General features: G+C 38.5%; 2 protein-coding genes across 3 annotated transcripts in view; one reads left to right on the top strand and one right to left on the bottom strand.

Moving 5' to 3' along the window:
• The window catches only part of LOC106505319 (uncharacterized), a 354,150-nt gene that overhangs the window by 144,604 nt on the left and 187,903 nt on the right, over window positions 1-21,643 (top strand). Inside the window, exon 7 of the mRNA XM_084982075.1 lies at window positions 6,203-6,302. The gene's annotated coding sequence lies outside the window, so the exon portion shown is untranslated. The remainder of the gene's footprint in view (window positions 1-6,202; window positions 6,303-21,643) is intronic.
• LOC110255835 (uncharacterized) overlaps window positions 18,283-21,643 on the bottom strand; it is a 1,104,139-nt gene continuing 1,100,778 nt past the window's right edge. For both annotated transcript variants that reach the window (XR_014819674.1, XR_014819681.1), the window contains exons 10-11: window positions 18,899-20,664; window positions 18,283-18,403 (exon numbers count right to left, since the gene is read on the bottom strand). The gene's annotated coding sequence lies outside the window, so the exon portion shown is untranslated. The remainder of the gene's footprint in view (window positions 18,404-18,898; window positions 20,665-21,643) is intronic.

Below are 21,643 nucleotides of genomic sequence, written 5' to 3' on the forward strand. Positions count from 1 at the left end.
GGCAGAGAAGCCTACTACCTGGGACTGCCCTTCCGTCCAAACGTGCCTCTGCGGCAGTGGCACAGAGTTTACTGAAGATTGCACAGGGCAGGCTGTGTTAAGAGCTTTCTTTCTTTCTTTTTTTTTTTTTTTTAATTCATTATTATTTTTTAATAGCTATTTCCCCAATACAATTTTTTTTTCTACCATACAGCATGGTGACCCAGTCACACATACATGTACACATTCTATTTTCACACATCATTATGCTCCACCATAAGTGACTAGACATAGTTCCCAGTGCTACAGAGCAGGAGCTCATTGCTAATCCATTCCAAAGGCAATGGTTTGTATCTATTAACCCCAAGCTTCCCTTTGTGCAACTGCAGTGCCCGTGTCTATCTTCTGCTGTGATCTGGATGAAGCTTTCACACTTCTCTTTCTCTATCCGGAGAACATTGGCTGGTACCCTTGAAAAGACTGAAAAACTTCTGAGTCCTCACAATAATCTCTGGGCAAACATTCCTACTTTATCCTTGTTACTGAAATAGTATTTGAATATAATTTGCAGTGCGGTGCTTTGTACATAGCTTGTATCTCTGCCCAGAGAATAAATGAATGATGTAGCTCATTGTTTATTAATCTGTTAGTATGGCCACATGAGGCTGATGACAATTTTTTTTTTTTATAGTATGCATGTGGGCATGATCACTATTCAGTGAACACATTTTCCCAAAGCCATATTTTTTTTTTTTTTTGGCTATTTCTTGGGTCGCTCCTGCGGCATATGGAGGTTCCCAGGCTAGGGGTCGAATCGGAGATGCAGCCACCAGCCTACGCCATAGCCACAGCAACATGGGATGCAAGCCGAATCTGCAACCTACACCACAGCTCACGGCAACGCTGGATCGTTAACCCACTGAGCAAGGGCAGGGACCGAACCCGCAACCTCATGGTTCCTAGTCGGATTCGTTAACCACTGCGCCACGACGGGAACTCCCCAAAGCCATTTTTGATCATTTCAAAGTAAATTCGCTCTGTGAGATAAAACTAGTAATTAAAGGAAGTGGAAAATGATGAGTTCAGTGAATAAAATGTTCAAGTCAGACAACCCTTACTCTTGGTAGTTTTCCTTAGAGTTTTCTTATAGTTTCTATGTTTTAGTTTTTGACTCCAGAAAATTGAGTCTACTTGGACTTGGGCCATGGGCTTATTTTGTGTTTCCAGTTTTTGCAAATTGGAATATATATTAAATTTCAGAGTTCCTAAGCCAAACATATATTAAAAATCCCCAATTGCTCTTTTCCAATGGAAAAAAATGAAGTGATTTCCCAATGGAAAGGGACTCCCTCTTCTGTGGGCTTGCCTGCAGAACAGGGAACTATTTATATGTGAGCTCAGAATCACTGTGCCAGAAAGATGGTATGTTTTGATGTGTCCTATCAATCATTTTATTCTTTTGTTAAGATTTTTATTTTGAGTTTCATAGAATGTAAATCTGGCTTATCACCTTTAAATATTCATGCAAAGCCATATATTACCTTAAAATTTTTATGTTTTTCTTGGCATAATTCTTAGATTAGATTTAAGAGCTTCTATAATTTATGAGCCAGTCAGTTGAGTTTAGGCATAAAAATGGTACCAATCAAGCTACTGGAGTGAAGATGCATAAGTCAAGTTGCTCTGGAAATGAGTATTAGTTGCTAGTAGTGGAGAACTATATTCTCCCGCTGGAACAAAACAGGTTATTTTTATGATAGATATAAGGCAATCCAGTAAAATAATCAAAAACATTTTTTTTTTTTTTTTTTTTTTTGCCATTGTTTCTACTCTGTTGAGGGGACCTGAATCAGGAGTATTTATGAACTGAATGTGTTCCCTCCAAATTCCTTGGGAGTTAAAACCCTAACCCTCAATATTTGGAGATGAGGCCTTTGGGAGGTAATTCGGGTTAGATTTTCATGAAAGTAGGGCCCCCGTGATGGAACTGATAGCTTTACAAGAAAAGGACGTGAGACTATAGCCAGAAGGTGACACACCAGGTAGAGAATGCCCACAAGGAATGGGGGTGGCTGGAACCCTGATCTTGCACTCCCCAGCCCTGAGAACTGTGGGAAAAGAAATTTCTGTTGTCACCCAGTCTTTGGTATTTTGTTATGGAAGCTGCAGTGGGCCAAGATGACTATGCTGTTCCCTTAGCTGTTTCCTTATTTCTTCATTTTCAGACCCTTGCTTCATTTTCCATATTTCAAATGCAGACAAATCCATAAACAAAATGATCAGAGACTGTGGGGTCTGGTATAGGACATGATCAGGGTGATGCGACAGAGAAGAAGAAGAGTAAGCAGGGAAGACCTCATTGATGTCGAAAACGAGGTTGTTTAGCCCTGTAAAGGGTGAGTGGGAAAGTGTTTCAAGGAGAGGGAAGAGCCGTCTCACCGGCCCTGCGTACCCTACTGCCACTCTGTGTGTATTCCCAATGTTACATAAAGACAGTGGACGAGGCAACAGAGATGAAAGTTGTTTTGGACGCCGTTGAGGAAGGAGAGGGATTTTGCAAATACAGAGTTTTCCTGGGCATATATGTAAGCCATTTAATAGAAAATAATGTAAAAGTTGTTTAAAATTTGAACAGTTGTTAAAAATGCAGCTCTCTTGGCAAAATCAACACTGTTAGCTTACATTCTCACTCTTCCTCTGCCTTCTGGCTTTGTGGTACACCACGGCTGCGTGTGTCTCTGAGTTCTGTAGGATCTACATTGTGACCGTGAATGCCTTTTTACAAACGGACATTAGAAACTATGCAGGGATTTGGGAAGTCACTGCAGATTTGCTGGAGTGCAGTGTTTTATTCCTCTCGTGTAAGTTAAGGTCTAGTCTCCGGAGCCAGTTTTCTGTACTGATTTCCGGGCTGAGTCTCTTGCAAATGTGGTTGGCACCATGCTAGGGTGGCTCAGGTAGCCAGGAACTGAGATTATGTTTACCATTTTCATAAAACCTCATGGAATAAATATAGGGTCCACTCACGCTTTATTCTACCCCCCACTATAGCTGTTAGCAGGAAGGAAGTATCATTTTCATCTCTTGGTACAATGAAAGCTCTGAGAATCTGGTTACAATTTCTCTTCACAAATGGAATCCCAGAAGTGTCTGCACATAGCTAAAATGCACACGTATTCTACTCTTAGAGCTTTTTTTTTTTTTCAGACCGTGGTTGAAAAATATCTGCTCTTTAAATTATTCCATTGCTTTACAGAGGAAGTATTAATTACATGACTGCAAGCATAGATCAGGCTGGGATGTAATTACAGGGCTTACTTTGTCTCTGTTGTCCAACAGAATTAGGCAGGAAGTGTTCATGATGCCAGTGGTTTAAGGTGTTTTGGAGCCCATTATGTTTCTGGTTCTCTCAAGAATTTAAGCATAGATCAAATGACATTTCTGTTGCCCAATTGTCTGGAAAGACAACAAAGGAGGTATTACTAGAGATACATTTTTACAACTTTTGTGTTTGTACATTGCTAGAAAATGTTATAGACAGCCTTCAAAGGGTCGTCTTCTATAGAGTCACTCTTGTTATCTGATTTTTCTCTTTTGTCACAGTGTGAGTCCCTTTCTGGCTCTACATTTGCTTATGACATTAACTAATGAAGTAGCGAGAAAATAAAACGTGTTTGAATACAGTTGATTTCTTTTTAAGCACACTTGTATATAAAATTGTTTTTCTTAAAAGTCTAATTTCAAATTAGAATATCAGAATAGAAATAAAAATTTCTAACACTACCTGTCCATTTTATTTACTTTTTTTGGTGGGTTATTATTTCCTATATTGTGGGTTTTTTTTAATCATTCATGTAAAAATTGAATCTATTTACGTTTTTACTTGTTAGTTCTCTTGCAAGTTTCCTTACAGTGATCACATTTATTTTCAGCTTTTAAGCTCTCTCCTCAATTGGTTAAAGAAGCATTTTCATTTTGCTACTTTCTTCATTTGGGCTTGTACATCAGAACATTTTTCTCATAGCTACAGACTGTCCTCCATCTCTTCTCCCATTCTAAATATTATATTTTTAGATATTTTTCTTGTTACTATTGGGTAATTCATATTAGACCCCACTCTTTCCTCAGACGTTCACATTATTGGAAAGTTTGGTTTCCTCACAATGCACTCCAAATTATACTTTGCGTAATTTTCTTGAAGTACTTATGCATATAGTCACTTTTAGTCCCAATTGCATAACTCTGACCTTGTTACTGTTTTTGCAACCATTGCATTTTTCCCCTTTCCAAGTTTCATTTTTTTAATTCTTTTTAAATTTTTTTTTTTTTTTTTTTTTGGAAAAAACAAGATGACAATTTCTACCATATGTCAGAGTGGCAGAAATGAACCTTCTGGGTTGTACATGCCTCCTTCCCCCTCCTTTTTTGGGGGATCATATTAATAAAAGCCATCACTCCAAAGACAGAGACTTGGGTCTTGACTAGCATCTTCATTCCTTGTTAGGAAAATAACACTAATTAGACTGGTTGACTTGTTTCAGAAGGAAATGAAAAGTCATATTTACTGTATGGCAAGAATTGAAATCCAGGTGAACTTAGGTACTAAGAAATGAAATAAAAATATTCAGTGAGAAGACAGTATGTTCTAAAAGGTGCACTTAGTGTAGCAAAACGTGCAGTGATATAAACTCAAAGGCCCAAGTCTGCATCTTGGCTCTGCCTCTTACCTGCTATCTGCTGAATGTGTGTCCAAACTTCTTTAAATCTCAATTCTCTGATGTAAAAGGGAAAATGTTAATTATCTCCAAGGGTTTTCATGCGAAAAATTAAATAGATTATTGATGGGAAATTGCCTAATTTTTCCTTTTATTATCTCTGTCCTATTGCTTTATATCACAGTAGTCCCCTCCTCCCATCCACAGTTTTGCTTGCCTTGGTTTTAGTTACCTACAGTCAATGATGTAGGATCTGAAAGTATCAAATGGAAAACTCCAGAAATAAACAATTCATAAGTCTTAAATTGCACACCTCTTTGAGTAGTGCGATGAAATTTTGTAACTTCCAGCTCTGACCTGCCCCACTCACATCATCCCTTTGTCTAGTGGATCCTGCCCATTAATCATTTAGTAGCCAGCTCAGTTATCAGATTGTCATGGTACTGCAGTGCTCATAGTCAAGTGACCCTTTATTTTACTTAATAAGGCCCCAAAGGGCAAGAATAGTGATGCTGGCAATTTGGATATGTGAAAGAGAAGTCAGAAGGTGCTCTCTTTAAGTGGAAAGTGAAAGTTCTCACCTTAATAGGGAAAGAAAAAAATATGCTGCAGTTGTTAAGATCTACAGTAAGAACCAATCTTCTATCTGTGAAATTGTGAATAAGAGGAAAGAAATTCATGCCAGTTTTGCTGTTATGCCTCAGACTGCAAAAGTTATGGCCACAGTGCATGATGAATGCTTAGTTAAGATGGAAAAGGCATTTAATTTGTACAATAAGATATTCTGAGAGACAGTAACACAGAGAGTCAGAGAAACCACATTTACATAACCTTTATTACAGTATATTATTATAATTGCTCTATTTTATTATTAGTTCTTGTTATTAATCTCTTACCGTGTCTACTTTATCAATTAAACTTTATCATAGGTATGTATATACAGGAAAAAAACAGTGTATATAGGGTTTGGTACTATCTGCATCCACTGGAGGTCAAGTCAACAGTTCCATCAGTGGCAGTAACAGTCAGGAATACATTGTTGCCACTCTTTTCTTTCCTTTAAAATCTTTACAAATAGTGTCTTAGAGTCACTTTTGTATGCAGCATAAGTCCACTTATACAAAATAAAATTATATATAAACTTTATATAAAGTTGTATATTTTTATATACAAAATAAAGTTAGTATATTTTCTGAATTAGTTCAAAGTATAAATATTGGGTTTCGTTTAAAGAAATGAAAATATTCATGTATTTTGTATTTATTTTTCCCTTTTAGCAGACCACATGTAACATTTTGCAACTAAAAATACCATGCTAATTCAAATGATTGTTGTTAAATCAATTATTAAGAGGGCAGGTTGCTGTATTGGAAAGAGCAGTGAATGTCGTAACAGAAATCCCAATTTGTAAACCATTTGTTCCAGTTCCTGGAAGTGTAACCATGTGACTCTAAATTTTGATCTTTAAAATTTGTATAATCCCTGCCTCCTTGCATTTATCTCTTCAGGTCAGAGAAAACAGATCCAGTTTTATGCAGAATAAAAGTTAACTGTGAAGTGGTCTTAATATTTCCCTTGAAGAATATACGCATATGCTGCAAAGATAAGGTAAGAATTTCGCAGATTTCATTTACTCAAGGTATCTGAATTTTATTTAAACGTAATAGAAGACTAATATGAATACATGAAATGTTTCAACTATGGATTTTTTAATTGATTGACATATTAGTGCTTTCCATTTCAGAGAACCGAACTCCTCAAATATGCTATTGGCACTTGAGATAAGTTTTAATAGCTAGGGAAGGATTATTTTAATATGTATAGGAATTGCTGACATAATCATCCACTTTTCTCTGATTCTTGAAAATAGTTTGATTTACTTAACATGCAGTTATAATTTGTTTATATTATTAATTTATTTAGCAAATTCATTTTGCATAAGGAAAGAAATATTTGGAAGAGATGGCTATTTACTTGCTGAAAATGAGTACTCTCTTTTCCAAAGGAGAGGTGTCACTGGGAGAAGCCTGCCCAGGTTCCCAGTGGAAATGCCTCCCAGCCCCTCTTGCAGTTCAGGGTAGTCACGTGATTGCCTGGGAGCCAATGGAATGAGAGTGAAATGAACTCCCCCTCCAGGCCTGCTCCTTAATACTTTCTCAGGATTCACTCTTTTACATTCACCGTTTTACATTTCTGGCTGGCTGGATTGGAGAAGACCCCCGGGGTGACCTCGGAAGCCTTAGAAGCTGATTTCCTAGTTGACTGGGTCAGAAGGGCTCTCCTGCCAGCCTGGAGTTGGAACACCTACACTGAATATTAAGAGCATAAAATTAAATTTGCATATTGTGTGAAACCATTCAATTGTAGGAGTTACTGTGGCAACTTACAGTAGTTGTAACAATTAGCTGCTTCCTGAATTGTTACAAGTCAATATAATCCAAAGTTATTATACTGTTTAAAGCTCCTAGGCAATGTTTTTGACTCTACATACCATGACAGCCTTTAATTTAACATATAGGTAGTCTCACTTCAACTATCAGGAACCTATATTTATAGATTGGAAAAATTCTTTTCTTTTCTCTTCTTTTTTTTTTGTCTTTTCAGGGCCACACTCATAGTAAAGGGAAGTTCCCAGGCTAGGGGTCAAATCAGAGGTGTAGCTGCCAGCCTACACCACAGCCATAGCAACGTGGAATCTGAGCCATATGTGACCTATACCACAACTCATAGCAATGCTGGATCCTTGACCCACTGAGTGAGGCTAAGGATTGAACCCATATCTTCATGGATACTAGTCGGGTTCATTACCACTGAGCCACGATGGGAACTCCAGATTTAAAATTTTTTTGTTTGTTTGTTTGTTTTGTTTTTTTAGAACCGCACCCATGGCATATGGATGTTCCCAGGCTAGGGGTCTAATCAGAGCTGTAGCTGATGGCCTACGCCACAGCCACAGCAACACCAGATCCGAGCCACATCTGCGACCTACACCACAGCTCACCGCAATGCTGGATCCTTAACCCCACTGAGAGAGGCCAGGGATCGAACCCTCAACCTCATGATTCCTAGTTGGATTCGTTTCCGCTGCATCATGATGGGAACTCTTAAAAAATTCTTAATAAAAGTTTAACTTTTAGCCCTCTTTCTCGCATACCTTAGCCCTGTTAATTTTATATAACCCTTAATTAATTTCTCAAAAATCCACCTAAAATTAAGGAACTGATGTTTCTCTTAGTTCAGGGGGAAAAAAAAAGAAAACTCTCCAAATCTTGAACTCTCAGAAAAGAGACCCCAGAATGTCAGCACTATTCTCCTGACTCTACCCTAAATCTTTCTGGTGGAAGCAAATGCTGCAACAAATATTTAAGGTTATTTGAAAGATAATTTCAGGAGTTCCCGTCGTGGCGCAGTGGTTAACGAATCTGACTAGGAACCATGAGGTTGCGGGTTCGGTCCCTGCCCTTGCTCAGTGGGTTAACGATCCGGCGTTGCCGTGAGCTGTGGTGTAGGTTGCAGACGCGGCTCGGATCCTGCGTTGCTGTGGCTCTGGCATAGGCCGGTGGCTACAGCTCTGATTCGACCCCTAGCCTGGGAATCTCCATATGCCGTGGGAGCGGCTCAAGAAATAGCAAAAAGACAAAAAAAAAAAAAAAAAAAAAAATGAAAGATAATTTCAGAAGTGTAGGTTGAGAGCAGGAAAGTAAAATAGGGAAGGAAAGACAGCCAACAACAAATGCATTAGCAAGCAGATATTACTGGGCATAATCAGATTTTGTCCTTACTGAGAAAATCTGGGTTCATTTCAGAATTACTGCCAAGGGGGGAGAGCAAGCTGGGATATTAATACATCAAACTCCCTTTCATTATTGGTTGAGGGATGTTTATAGGGGTATTAATTCTTAGGCCACAGTGGCTTTGGTCAGATAAAGTTTACAGGCAATGAAATGCAGGTATAGACAGGTGGACATAGGAATGAAAGGTATTGGAATGATAAGTGTGAGGAGATTTGAGTGGGGCAGCAAAGGTTATGGTTTTCCACTTCAAAATCTTTCAGAAAAAGAAGCACAGAAATAAAAACTGTAAAATTTTGACATTTGCATTCACCATCTGATTTGACAATGACATGTACACAATTTTCTTTTTAGCCCATTTGTTCATTCCTATAACATCGAGATTAGAATTGTCATTTCTTCTCTGTATCTATTTCTTCTATTATCTTATCCCTAAGATATACCACATGGTTTGGTCTCCTGGACATCTGGTTTTCTGTTAAAAACAAAAAATGTTTCAGTTTTGCTCAGTGATTTTTATATCATTTCCTGTACCATCATCTTGATTTGGACAGTTACATTAGTTTGATGCTGCTAAAAGAATGCTGGAGTATAAATTTAGAAGCTGAGGAGAAGAAAGAAAGGGAACCGATTAGAATCATACTTGTGCCTCCTATGCCTCTGGTCACGGCAGAGCTCACTAATGGATGACATCATTCCCTCTGAGAGACATTTCACCCTGAACTTCAGTTTCATATTTGTCAGTGTCACTAACCTTCATGGCCTATTGTCCTTCCATTGATTTTTGTTACAATTAAAACCACAATTTTTGAGCTCTTCGCTCATGTACTTGTGGGCTACAGAAGGTTTCTGCAAAAACTCACACATCAAGTAGATGCGTGCTATTACCTTTCGTGTTTCCAGCTTCATTTGGATCCCAAAACGCTGTCTGGCGATGCTTAAACGTCTCCCTAGTCAGTTCTATTGCTAATTCTTTTCAGAGAAAAATGACTTTGATGCAGTGCAACCTTCTCAATGAAAGTATCAGAAAACCAACTTGAACTAGCTTCAGCAGTTGTAGGTATTTATTATAATCTTTCTGGGATGTCTCACAGAATTGAAGGGTGGGAATAGGACTGTTTCTCAGTAACAGCTGGGACTAGGAGATTAAATTCCATCTCTCTCCAGCTTGTGTTTATTATCTTATGTGTGAATCTATTTTATTTTTTTTTTCTGTGCTTGTCACATATGTTTTGTGTTCCCTATAGCAGGAAATGTGGAAAGCATAATAAGAGGACAATAGGACATAGCCTTCAGGGTTCCATGGTAAAACCTGAATTACTAGAAAGACAGTGACTTTTACATGAAAGTTCCAGGAGTTCTAGAACACTCTGAATGGTTACACTTGAGTCTGGTCCCCAGGTCTCTGGCCCAGAAGGCATAATTATAACCAAATAGTTGGGCAGCTCCAGTGTGAAAATATGGATGAAGCAGAGTGGATGGGAGAGTTATTGAAACGGTGAGAGGGATGGGCAAATGCTACCATATAGATGATTCACTAAAATTCTCTACTTTCCTTCAATTGTAACCTTATCATTCTTCTTCTTAAGAAATCACCTTCCTTTCTATTTCACAAAAATAACATGAACATGTCCTTAAAACTTCACTTGTTGTTTCTTCGATCTCTCCCTACCCACCCCCACCATTTTAATCATAAAATAGTTGCACCTCATACTTCTGGGGAATTTCTGGGTCTTCGTTATTTATGGTCAGTCATATTATCTTTGAACCGGTTCCTACAACTCTTGCCTTTGTACTCTCTGGTTCAACCCATGCAACTATTGCCAGATAAAACTGAATCAGTAGTTCTCTCCATAATGCTTCTTTTACGAAAGTACATTCTTGAGATCCTTGTTCCAATTAAATAAGGTTTACATTTTATTTTTTTTAATTATTCAAATGAATTTATCACATCTGTAGTTGTACAATGATCATAGCAATCCAATTTTGCAGGATTTCCATCCCACAGCCCAGGCACATCCCCCACCCCTCAAACTGTCTCCTCCGGAGACCGTAAGTTTTTCAGTGTCTGTGAGTCAGCATCTGTTCTGCAAAGAAGTTCCGTCTGTCCTTTTTTCCCAGAGTCCACATGTCAGTGAAAGCATTTGATGTTGGTGTCTCATTGTATGGCTGACTTCACTTAGCATGATAATTTCTAGGTCCATCCATATTGCTAAAAATGCTGGTATTTCATTCCTTTTAATGGCTGAGTAATATTCCATTGTGTATATGTACCACCTCTTCTTGATCCACTCCTCTGTCAATGGACATTTAGGTTGTTTCCACGTCTTGGCTATTGCAAAGAGTGCTGCAGTGAACATTGGAGTACATGTGTCTTTGCGAGTTGTGGTTTTCTCTGGATAGATGCCCAGAAGTGGGATTACTGGATCAAATGGGAGTTCTAGTTTTAGTTTTCTGAGGAATCTCCATACTGTTTTCCATAGTGGTTGCACCAATTTACAATCCCACCAACAGTGTACTAGGGTTCCTTTTTCTCCACACCCTCTCCAGCACTTACTGTTTGTAGACTTTTGGATGATGGCCATTCTGGCTTGTATAAGGTGGTACATCATAGTGGTTTTGATTTGCATCTCTCTAATAATGAGTGATGCTGAACATCTTTTCATGTATTTTTTGACCATCCATATGTCTTATTTGGAGAACTGTCTGTTTAGATCTTCTGCCCATTTTTTGATGGGGTTGTTTGTTTTTTTGGTATGGAACTACAGGTGTTTGTAAATTTTGGAGATTAATCCCTTGTCAGTCGATTCACTTGGAAAGATTTTCTCCCATTCTGTGTGTTGTCTTTTTGTGTTGTTTAGGGTTTCCATTGCTGTGCAAAAACTTTTAAGTTTGATTAGGTCCCACTTGATTATTTTTGTTTTTATTGTTAATACTCTAAGAGGTGGATCTGAGAAGATGTTGCTGTTGTTTATGTCGGAGAGTGTTTGGCCTATGTTTTCCTCTTAAGAGTTTTATAGTGTCTGGTCTTATATCTAGGTCTTTAATCCAGTGTGAGTTTATTTTTGTGTATGGTGTTAGAGAGTGTTCTAATTTCATTCTTTTCCATGTAGCTTTCTGGTGTTCCCAGCACTACTTATTGAACAAGCTGTCTTTTCTCCATTGTATATTCTTGCCTCTTTTGTCATAGATGAGTTGGCTGTAGGTGCGTGGGTTTAATTCTGGGCTTTCTCTCCTGTCCCACTGATCTATATTTCTGTCTTTGTGCCAGTACCATACAGTTTTGATGACTGTTGCTTTGTAGTATAGTCTGAAGTCTGGGAGCCTGATGCCTTCAGCTCCATTTTTCTTTTTCAGGATGTCTTTGGCTATTCTGGGTCTTTTGAGCTCCTAGACAAACTTTAAAATACTTTGTTTGAGTTCTGTGAAAAATATCCTTGGTAATTTGATAGGGATTGCATTGAATCTGTATATTGCCTTAGGTAGTATAGTCATTTTGATAATATTAACTCTTCCAATCCACGAGCATGGTATATCTTTCCATCTATTTGTGTCATCTTTGATTTCTTTCATCAGTGTCTTATAGTTTTCAGAGTACAGGTCTTTTGTTTCTTTAGGTAGGTTTACTCCTAGGTATTTTATTCTTTTAGATGCAATGGGAAACGGGATTGCTTCCCTAATTTCTCTTTCTGATCTTTCATTGTTAGTGTATAGAAATGCCACCGATTTCTGTGTATTGATTTTGTATCCTGTGACTTTGCCAAATTTGTGGATGAGCTCTAACGGTTTTCTGGTAGAGTCTTTAGGATTCTCTAGGTATAGTATCATGTCATCTGCAAATAGTGATAGTTTTACTTCTTCCTTTCCAATTTGGATTCCTTTTATTTCTTTTACTTCTCTGATTGCTGTGGCTAGGACTTCCAAAACTATGTTGAAGAGTAGTGGTGAGAGCAGACATCCTTGTCTTGTTCCTGATCTCAGGGGGAATTCTTTCAGCTTTTCACCATTGAGAATGATGTTCGCTCTGGGTTTCTCATATATGGCCTTTATTACACTGAGGTAGGTTCCCACTATGCCCACTTTCTGAAGAGTTTTTATCAGAAATGGGTGTTGGATTTTTTTAAAAGGCTTTTTCTGCATCTATTGAGAGGATCATATGGTTTTTATTCTTTAGTTTCTTAATGTGGTGTATCACACTGATGGATTTGCGGATATTGAAGAACCCTTGCATCCCTGGGATAAATCTCACTTGACCATGATGTACAATCCTTTTAATATATTGTTGGATGTGGTTTGCTAGTATTTTGTTCAGGATTTTTGCATCAATGTTCATCAGTGAAACTGGCCTGTAGTTTTCTTTTGTTGTGGAATCTTTGTTTGGTTTTGGTATCAGGGTGATGGTGGCCTCATAGAATGAGTTTGGGAGTATCCCTTCCTCTTCAATTTTTTGGAATAGTTTCAGAAGGAGAAGTGTTAGCTCTTCTCTAAATGTTTGATAGAATTCGCCTATGAAGCCATCTGGTCCTGGACTTTTGTTTGTTGGAAGTTTTTTAATCACAGTTTCAATTTCAGTTCTTATGATGGGTCCATTCATCTTTTCTATTTCATCTTGGTTTAGTCTTGGAAGATTGTACTTTTCTAAGAGTTTGTCCATTTCTTCTGGTTTTCCATTTTATTGGCCTATAGTTGCATATAGTAGTCTCTTATGATCCTTTGTATTTCCGTGACGTCTGTTGTTACTTCTCCTTTTTCATTTCTAATTTTATTGATTTGAGTCCTCTCTCTTTTTTGCTTGAGAAGTCTGGATAGGGGTTTATCAATTTTGGTGCTTTTCAAAGAACCAGCTTTTCGTTTCCTTGATCTTTTCTATGGTTTTCTTTGTTTCTATTTCATTAATTTCACTCTGATCTTTATGATTGCTTTCCTTCTGCTCACTTTAGGTCTTGTCTGTTCTTCTGTCTTGAGAGGCTTTAGATGTAAAGTTAGCTTGTTTATTTGAGATTTTTCTTGTTTCCTGAGGTGGGCTTGTATTGCTATAATCTTTCCTCTTAGAATGGCTTTTGCTGCATCCCATAGGTTTTGGAGTGTCGTATCTTCTTTGTCATTTGCTTCTAGGTATTTTTTAATTTCCTCTTTGATTTCCTCAGTGATCCATTGGTTGTTTAGTGGCATGTTATTTAGTCTCCATGTGCTTGTGTTTTTTGCAGTTTATTTCTTGTTTTTGATTTCTAGTCATATAGCGTTGTGGTCAGAAAAGACGCTTGATAAGATTTCAATTAAAGTTACTGAGGTTGGATTTGTAGCCCATGATGTGATCAATCTTAGAGAATGTTCCATGTGCACTTGAGAAGAATGTGTACTCTGTTGCTTTTGGATGGAAAGTCCTATTAAGTCCATCTGGTTTAATGCATCATTCAGGGTCTGTGTTTCCTTATTGATTTTCTGTCTGGTTGATCTGTCCATTGCTGTAAATGGGGTGTTAAAGTCCCTGACTATGATTGTGTTATTTTCGATTTGTCCTTTTAAGGTTGTTAGCAGTTGCCTTGTATATTGTGGTGAACCTATGTTGGGTGCATAGATATTTAAAATTGTTATATCTTCTTCTTGGATTGATCCTTTGATCATTATGTAATGACCTTCTTTGTGCGTTAAAATATTCTTCATTTTAAAGTCTATTTTGTCTGATATGAATGTTGCTACTCCAGCTTTCTTTTGATCCCTGTTTGCATGAAATATTTTCTTCCATCCTCACTTTCAATTTGTATGTGTCCCTAGTGGTGAAGTGGGTCTCTTGAAGACAGCATATATGTGGATCTTGTTTTTGTATCCATTCAGCCAGTCTATGTCTTTTGGTTGGGGCACTTAGTCCATTAGCATCTAAGGTAATTATTGATATTTATGTTCTTATTGCCATTTTATTAATTGCTTTGGATTTGTTTTTGTTGCTCTTTTTTCTTTCCTTCTTCTCTTGTTCTTTCCTCTTCTGGTTTGAGGACTATCTTTAGTGCTGTATTTCAGTTGATTTTTCTTTGTTTGTGTATCAGCTGTAGATTTTTGGTTTGCAGTTATTCTGAAGTTTTGATATAAGATTCTATATGTATATGAGGTTGTTTTAAGTTGTTGATCTCTTCATTGCAAGTTCATCTCCATTGTCCTGCATTTGTACCCACCTCTTCTCATGATTTCTGATTTTGGTGGCATAATTGTGCGTGGATGATTTTGTATCTTTACTGTATATATACTTTTACTGGTGAGCCTTGTCATTTGTGGAATTTTTGTTTCCTGTTGCTGTCTTTTCTTTTCTGCTTAGAGAAGTTCCTTTAGTATTTGTTGTAAGGCTGTTTTAGCGTTGCTGAATTCCCTCAGCTTTTACTTATCTGTGAAGGTTTTGATTTCTCCTTCAAATGTGAATGAGAGCCTTGCTGAATAGAGTAATCTTGGTTGGAGATTTTTTCCTTTCATCACGTTAAGTATATCATGCCACTCCCTTCTGGCCTGCAGAGTTTCTACTGAAAAATCTGCCAATAACCTTATTGGGGTTCCCTTGTATGTTATTTGCTTCTTTTCCCTAGCTGCTTTCAAGATTTTCTCTTTGTCTTTAATTTTGGTCAGTTTGATTAATATGTGCCTCGGGGTGTTCCTCCTTGGGTTTATATTATATGGTACTCGTTGTGTTTCCTGGATTTGAGTAGGTGGTTCCTTTCCCATGTTAGGGAAGTTTTTGGCTATTATCTCTTGGAATATTTTTTTCTGTCCCCTTCTTTCTCTCTTCTCCTTCTGGCACCCCTATAATACAGATGTTGCTGCGTTTCATGTTGTCCCAGAGTTCTCTGAGGCTCTCTTCATTTGTTTTCAATCTTTTTTCTCTTTTTTGTCCTCCACCTCACTTATTTGTTCTTCTGCCTCCTGTATTCTGCCATTAGCTGCTTCTAGTGAATTTTTTTTTTTTTTATTTTCCCACTGTACAGCAAGGGGGTCAGGTTATCCTTACATGTATACATTACAATTACATTTTTCCCCCAGCCTTTCTTCTGTTGCAACATGAGTATCTAGACAAAGTTCTCAATGCTATTCAGCAGGATCTCCTTGTACATCTATTCTAAGTTGTGTCTGATAAGCCCAAGCTCCTGATCCCTCCCACTCCCTCCCCCTCCCATCAGGCAGCCACAAGTCTCCAAGTCCATGATTTTCTTTTCTGAGGAGATGTTCATTTGTGCTGGATATTAGATTCCAGTTATAAGTGATATCATATGGTATTTGTCTTTGTCTTTTTGATTCATTTCACTCAGGATGAGATTCTCTAGTTCCATCCATGTTGCTGCAAATGGCATTATGTCATTCTTTTTTATGGCTGAGTAGTATTCCATTGTGTATATATACCACTTCTTCCAAATCCAATCATCTGTCGATGGACATTTGGGTTGTTTCCATGTCCTGGCTCTTGTGAGTAGTGCTGCAATGAACATGTGGGTGCACGTGTCTCTTTTAAGTAGAGTTTTGTCCAGATAGATGCCCAAGAGTGGGATTGCAGGGTCATATGGAAGTTCTATGTATAGATTTCTAAGGTATCTCCAAACTGTTCTCCATAGTGGCTGTACCAGTTCACATTCCCACCAACAGTGCAGGAGGGTTGCCTTTTCTCCACACCCCCTCCAGCACTTGTTATTTGTGGATTTATGAATGATGGCCATTCTGACTGGTGTGAGGTGGTATCTCATGGTAGTTTTGATTTGCATTTCTCTTATGATCAGCGATGTTGAGCATTTTTTCATGTGTTTGCTGGCCATCTGTATATCTTCTTTGGAGAAATGTCTATTCAGGTCTTTTGCCCATTTTTCCATTGATTGATTGGCTTTTTTGCTGTTGGGTTGTATAAGTTGTTTATATGTTCTAGAGATTAAGCCCTTGTCAGTTGCATCATTTGAAACTATTTTCTCCCATTCTGAAAGTTGTCTTTTTGTTTTCTTTTGGGTTTCCTTTGATGTGCAAAAGCTTTTCAGTTTGATGAGGTCCCATGGGTTTATTTTTGCTCTAATTTCTATTGCTTTGGGAGACTGACCTGAGAAAATATTCATGAGGTTGATGTCAGAGAGTGTTTTGCCTGTGTTCTCTTCTAGGAGTTTGATGGTGTCCTGTCGTATATTTAAATCTTTCAGCCATTTTGAGTTTATTTTTGTGCATGGTGTGAGGGTGTGTTCTAATTTCATTGCTTTGCATGCAGCTGTCCAGGTTTTCCAGCAGTGCTTGATGAATAGACTTTCTTTTTCCCATTTTATGTTTTTGCCTCCTTTGTCAAAGATTAATTGACCATAGGTGTCAGGGTTTATTTCCAGATTCTCCATTCTGTTCCATTGGTCTGTCTGTCTGTTTTGATACCAGTACCACACTGTTTTGATGACTGTGGCTTTGGAGTATTTCTTGAAGTCTGGGAGAGTTATGCCTCCTGCTTGGTTTTTGTTTCTCAGGATTGCTTTGGCGATTCTGGGTCTTTTGTTGTTCCATATAAATGTTTGGATTGTTTGTTTGTTCTAGTTCTGTGAAAAATGTCATGGTTAATTTGATAAGGATTGCATTGAATCTGTAGATTGCTTTGGGTAGTATGGCCATTTTTACAATATTGATTTTCCCAATACAGGAACATGGAATATCTTTCCATTTCTTTACATCTTCTTTGATTTCTTTGATTAAAGTTTTATAGTTCTCGGCATACAGTGAATTTTTTATTTGTTATAGTATTTTGCATCTCTTCTTGTTTAAGTTTTATATCTTGTATCTCTTTTCTCAGTGTTTCCTGTAAGTTATCCATCTTTACCTCCAGTTTATTTCCAATGTCCTCATCATCTTAGCATCAACAGTATCCTAACGTCTTTTTCCTGGAGGCTGAGAATTTACTCATCACTTAGCTGATTTTTTGGGGTTTTCCCTTTCTCCCTCATCTGAGTTATAGTTCTCTGTCTTTTCATTTTTATAGGTTTTTGGTGTGGTGACCTTTTCACAGATAATAGAGTTGTAGCCTCTCTTACTTCTGGTGTCTGCCCCCCTTGTGGCTGAAGTCGGTATGGGGACTTGCTGTAGGCTTCCTGATGGGAGGGGCTGATGCCTGCCCACCGGTGGGTGGAGCTGATTCTAATCCCTCTGGTGGGTGGGGCCTAGTTTCTGGATGGGATTAGGGGCAGCTGTGTGCCTGAGGGGTCTTTAGGGAGCCTGTTTCCTGAGGGGCAGGGCTGTGATCCCACCTGGATTATTGTTTGCCCTGGGGCTTCTCAGCAGCTGACTGATGGGTGGGGCCGGATTTTCCCAAAATGGCCACCTCCAGAGAAAGGCACACTGCTGAATATTCCCAAGAGCTTTGCTTTCAATGTCCTTCCTTCACAACAAGCCACATTCATCCATTTTCCCAGGATGTCCTCCAAGAACTGCAGTCAGGTTTGACCCAGGTTCCTATGGAGACTTTGCTTTGCCCTGGGACCCCGTGCACGTGAACGTCTGTGTGCACCTTTTAAGAATGGGGACTCCATTTCCCCCAGTCCCATGGAGCTCCTGTGCACAAGCCCCACTGGCCTTCAATGCCAGATGCTCCCAGGGCTCTTTCTCCCAGTGCCAGATCCCCACACGTGAGAGTTTGACGTGGGGCTCAGAACTCTCACTCCTATAGGTGAGTCTCTGAACCAGTTCATTTCCAGCCTGTGGGGCTTCCCACCCGGGAGGTACGGGGTTGTTTATATCTTGACATCGCCCCTCCTACCTCTTGATGTGGCCTCCTCTTTTTCTTCTGTACTAGGATATCTTTTTTAAGGTTTCCGGTCCATTTGGGTGGAGATTGCTCAGCCTTTAGTTGTGAATTTTGTTGTTTTCAGGAGAGATGTTGAGCTCCAGTCCTTCTACTCCGTCATCTTAATCCTATCTCCAGGAAGTAATCTAAATAAGGTTTAAAAAAGAAAAAAAACCTTCTTTAGTTTGGCATTTGGGGCTTTTTAGTCTCTAGTCCATAATATGCTACGTCCTACTTACCCAATTTTGCTTTATTATTCCCTCTGTATTACACTCTATACATTGATTTCTGCATATATTGATTTCTTCAAAAGACTGTTTTCCCACTTTATAGTGCCTTTATCCTTTTTTGCATAAAATAATTGTTTTTTTTTTAAATTTTATTCACTTTTCAAGACTTGCAAGTAAACCACCTCTTCTGAATTGATTTGCTCTATCTCTCTACCCAAATAATCTCATTTTAAACAAAGTTTATGTATTTTGTACCCTGTCTAAAATTGTAGTCACTAGGTACTTGCACCAGTCCATGTATTAATCTAAATTTTTAACCCAACATTATAGAGCACCTTCTTTGACTTAAACAAATTAGACTTATTTGAAATAGATGGGGATAGACTTTGTAATCCCAAGAGAAATAAATACCTTTCCAAATTTTCTTTAGCAGAATTCACTGGCACGCAATATTTGCTTCAAATAGAGTCTTTATTGAAGTTTTGCATCTGGGCTTTAGTTGAGGGGTTTGCATAGTAAAAATGCACACATCGCTCTGTTGTAATGTCCAGTTCTCTTCTCTTCCTTTAGTTGTTTACGGGAGTAAAACAGCAACATCTTTCCCTCCTTCCCGCTTTCTTCTTTAGAGTAAATTTCCTCCCCTGAAGCCTTGGCACAAGGCATAACCGTCTCATTCATTTTACTGAATTGCACGCAGGGGCTGGTCTTTACCATCCTTGTATCTTTTGCAGTATCCACAATCATGCTTCACACTCTTTAATTGCTAAATGGTATCGAGCGACTCAAATGTTGAGTGTCTCATTGCCTCAACACATGTAAGTAATATAGAGACAGAAACAAATCTAGAGACTTATGGAACACATATCAAACTTTCAGCTCTGCCTTTTAAACTTGTAAGGGTTCTAGCAATTATAAACATCCCCCTCTGTGAATTTATACCAGCACATTCCTTCCTCTGTGGGGTCAGGCAAAGTAGAAGGGAATGATGTATGTGATATAAATTAGATTAATAGCTTGTATGGAGAAATATATTAGGAGAGAACATTCATATTCATAAATAATTTTATTAGCTTGCTTCCTGGTTTCACTTACCTATAGTAAGTGTCTTCACTACAAGATATTTTCCATGCCTTGAAATGAATTTAATGAATTCTCTTATTTTCCCAAGCATGAGAAGAATGAATTCTGCATGATGTCAAAATTAGGAAATTGTTTGAATGGCTTGGATTACAGAAATCATCCATATCCTCATCAAGAACATTGTTCTCATCTGACTGAATTCTTTTCTGCATGAATGTGGCATGCAGAATGGTCTGTTGAAAGTAATGTTATTATGGTTTTAATAATTGTAATATCATTATAGCTTGTCTATAGAAAAGTATTTAAAAATAAAATTATTTGAAAGGGTAGAAGCTTCAAAATTTCAACCTAAGACAGTAAATGTGGAATTTTCTTCCTTACCACTCCAAATTTTAATAGGTTTTTGAAGCATATCTTACTCGATATTATTCCCCTGAGCATAACAGATATGCATATTTTATTTGCCAAGTTTGGATGAGAAAGGGAGAGCCACAAGGAGTAATAAAGGCCAGGGGATTTATCACAGAGATTTGACTTTACATATTTGTAGGAGTTTGAATAAGAGTCAATACGAGCCTTTTTTTCCCTTTAGTGGGTGCTACGCCTGCAGTCAGGAGGGCAGACCATTGGGAAGGAAAGATGAGGAAGCTGGTGAGGGATAGGAAATATTTGTACTCACAATCACAAGCTGAAACCTACGGCCAGGCCTCCACATCATTGCTGCTGGTGACTCAAGTGTGAGGCTCCTGTTCTTCACCAAACTCATGGAGCTGATCCAAGAGTCAGAGAGACTAAAGGAGGAGCCCTGACACAAGTTGGAAGAGCAAATGCTATTGCTGCCACAGGAGCTGCACACACTAGCCGGGGGTTCTCGGAATCTGCAGGAGGAGACTGGTGGTTGCAGAGTTACTGAGGCCTGGCCGAGATCCACTTAGCCAAGGGGAGACTGCAGATCAGAAGAACATGACAACAGCGTCTGATGGCTCACATGGAACTTCCCAGTGTAAAAGAGGGTGACTGATGCTCCTTTCCACTTTGAGAGGTCACCCCAACTATCTTTGAGCACACAGCAACAGCCTTGTGCAGGGGAAAGAAATCTGAAAATCAAAGGTCCCAGGATGAGCTGACACATCTTGCAAGAGAGTGAATCACCTTGCATAAACCAAAAATGCAATAAAAATCTCAACGATCTCATTTTTTCCCTGGAGCAAAGACTTAACTATCTTTTGCTCAGCCTTATGTTTTCATTGGGATTCTCATCACAGCTTCAGTGCCTGCATCAGATAACATCTTTTCTAGGAAGTCTCATCCAGGTCGCCTTTCCTCCAGACACACTGGATATCATCTTAATTGGCAAGGAGATTAAGAGAAGATAATAGGATAATAAGGGAAGCAACAGCCATATGATGTGGTAATTGTCAGTCTTGGACCTGGAAGCTTTAGGAGAGATATTGGGTAATAAGGACTTGGAGCCCTGCATGTTTTACCTCATCCACAGTGACCTGATGGATGGGTTTAGCATGACTGTAAAGATCTTAGGTTCAAATTCAAACTGAGAGGACTGGAAGACTATTTAAGTTGTCAGGGCAGCCTGTTAATGAAACAGGGCTGCCTACAAACCATTAGTGAAAAGTCCAAGGATACACAGGGCAATAAACAAAGAGAACTTTGTGTGGCGTGTACAAGAAGCATAATGCTTACAAACTGCCCTAGGCTTTGAAAGCAATTTACTGAGAGAGCTTTTACAGTGGCCCACTTTGGAGCCATTGATAATTAACCAAACAAATAATTCAAAGTCTGCCCAACTGGTTTCAGCAAATTTCCTTAGGGAGTTGCAATACTTTAAATTCCATAATATGATACTGTTGGACCAGTGTCTTCAGCTGCAGCCTGTAAACACACAAGCCTTGATTCATGATCATGTGGGTCATAACTTAAGATCAATATTTTAAATGATGTAATAGAAAAGTAGCAAGGAATCTCTCTCTCATAATAAGCAGCAGTTGAACTTTAGTTGTGGGCATATGCAGTCATTTTAAATTCTGCCAAGTCTATAGATTTATGCTTACACAAATT

This window comes from Sus scrofa, chromosome 11, assembly GCF_054392235.1.
Source record: "Sus scrofa isolate SSC_HxYL_T2T_F1_AM1 chromosome 11, Sscrofa_HxYL_maternal_Yorkshire_Landrace_v2.0, whole genome shotgun sequence".
NCBI classification, from domain to species: Eukaryota; Metazoa; Chordata; class Mammalia; order Artiodactyla; family Suidae; genus Sus; species Sus scrofa.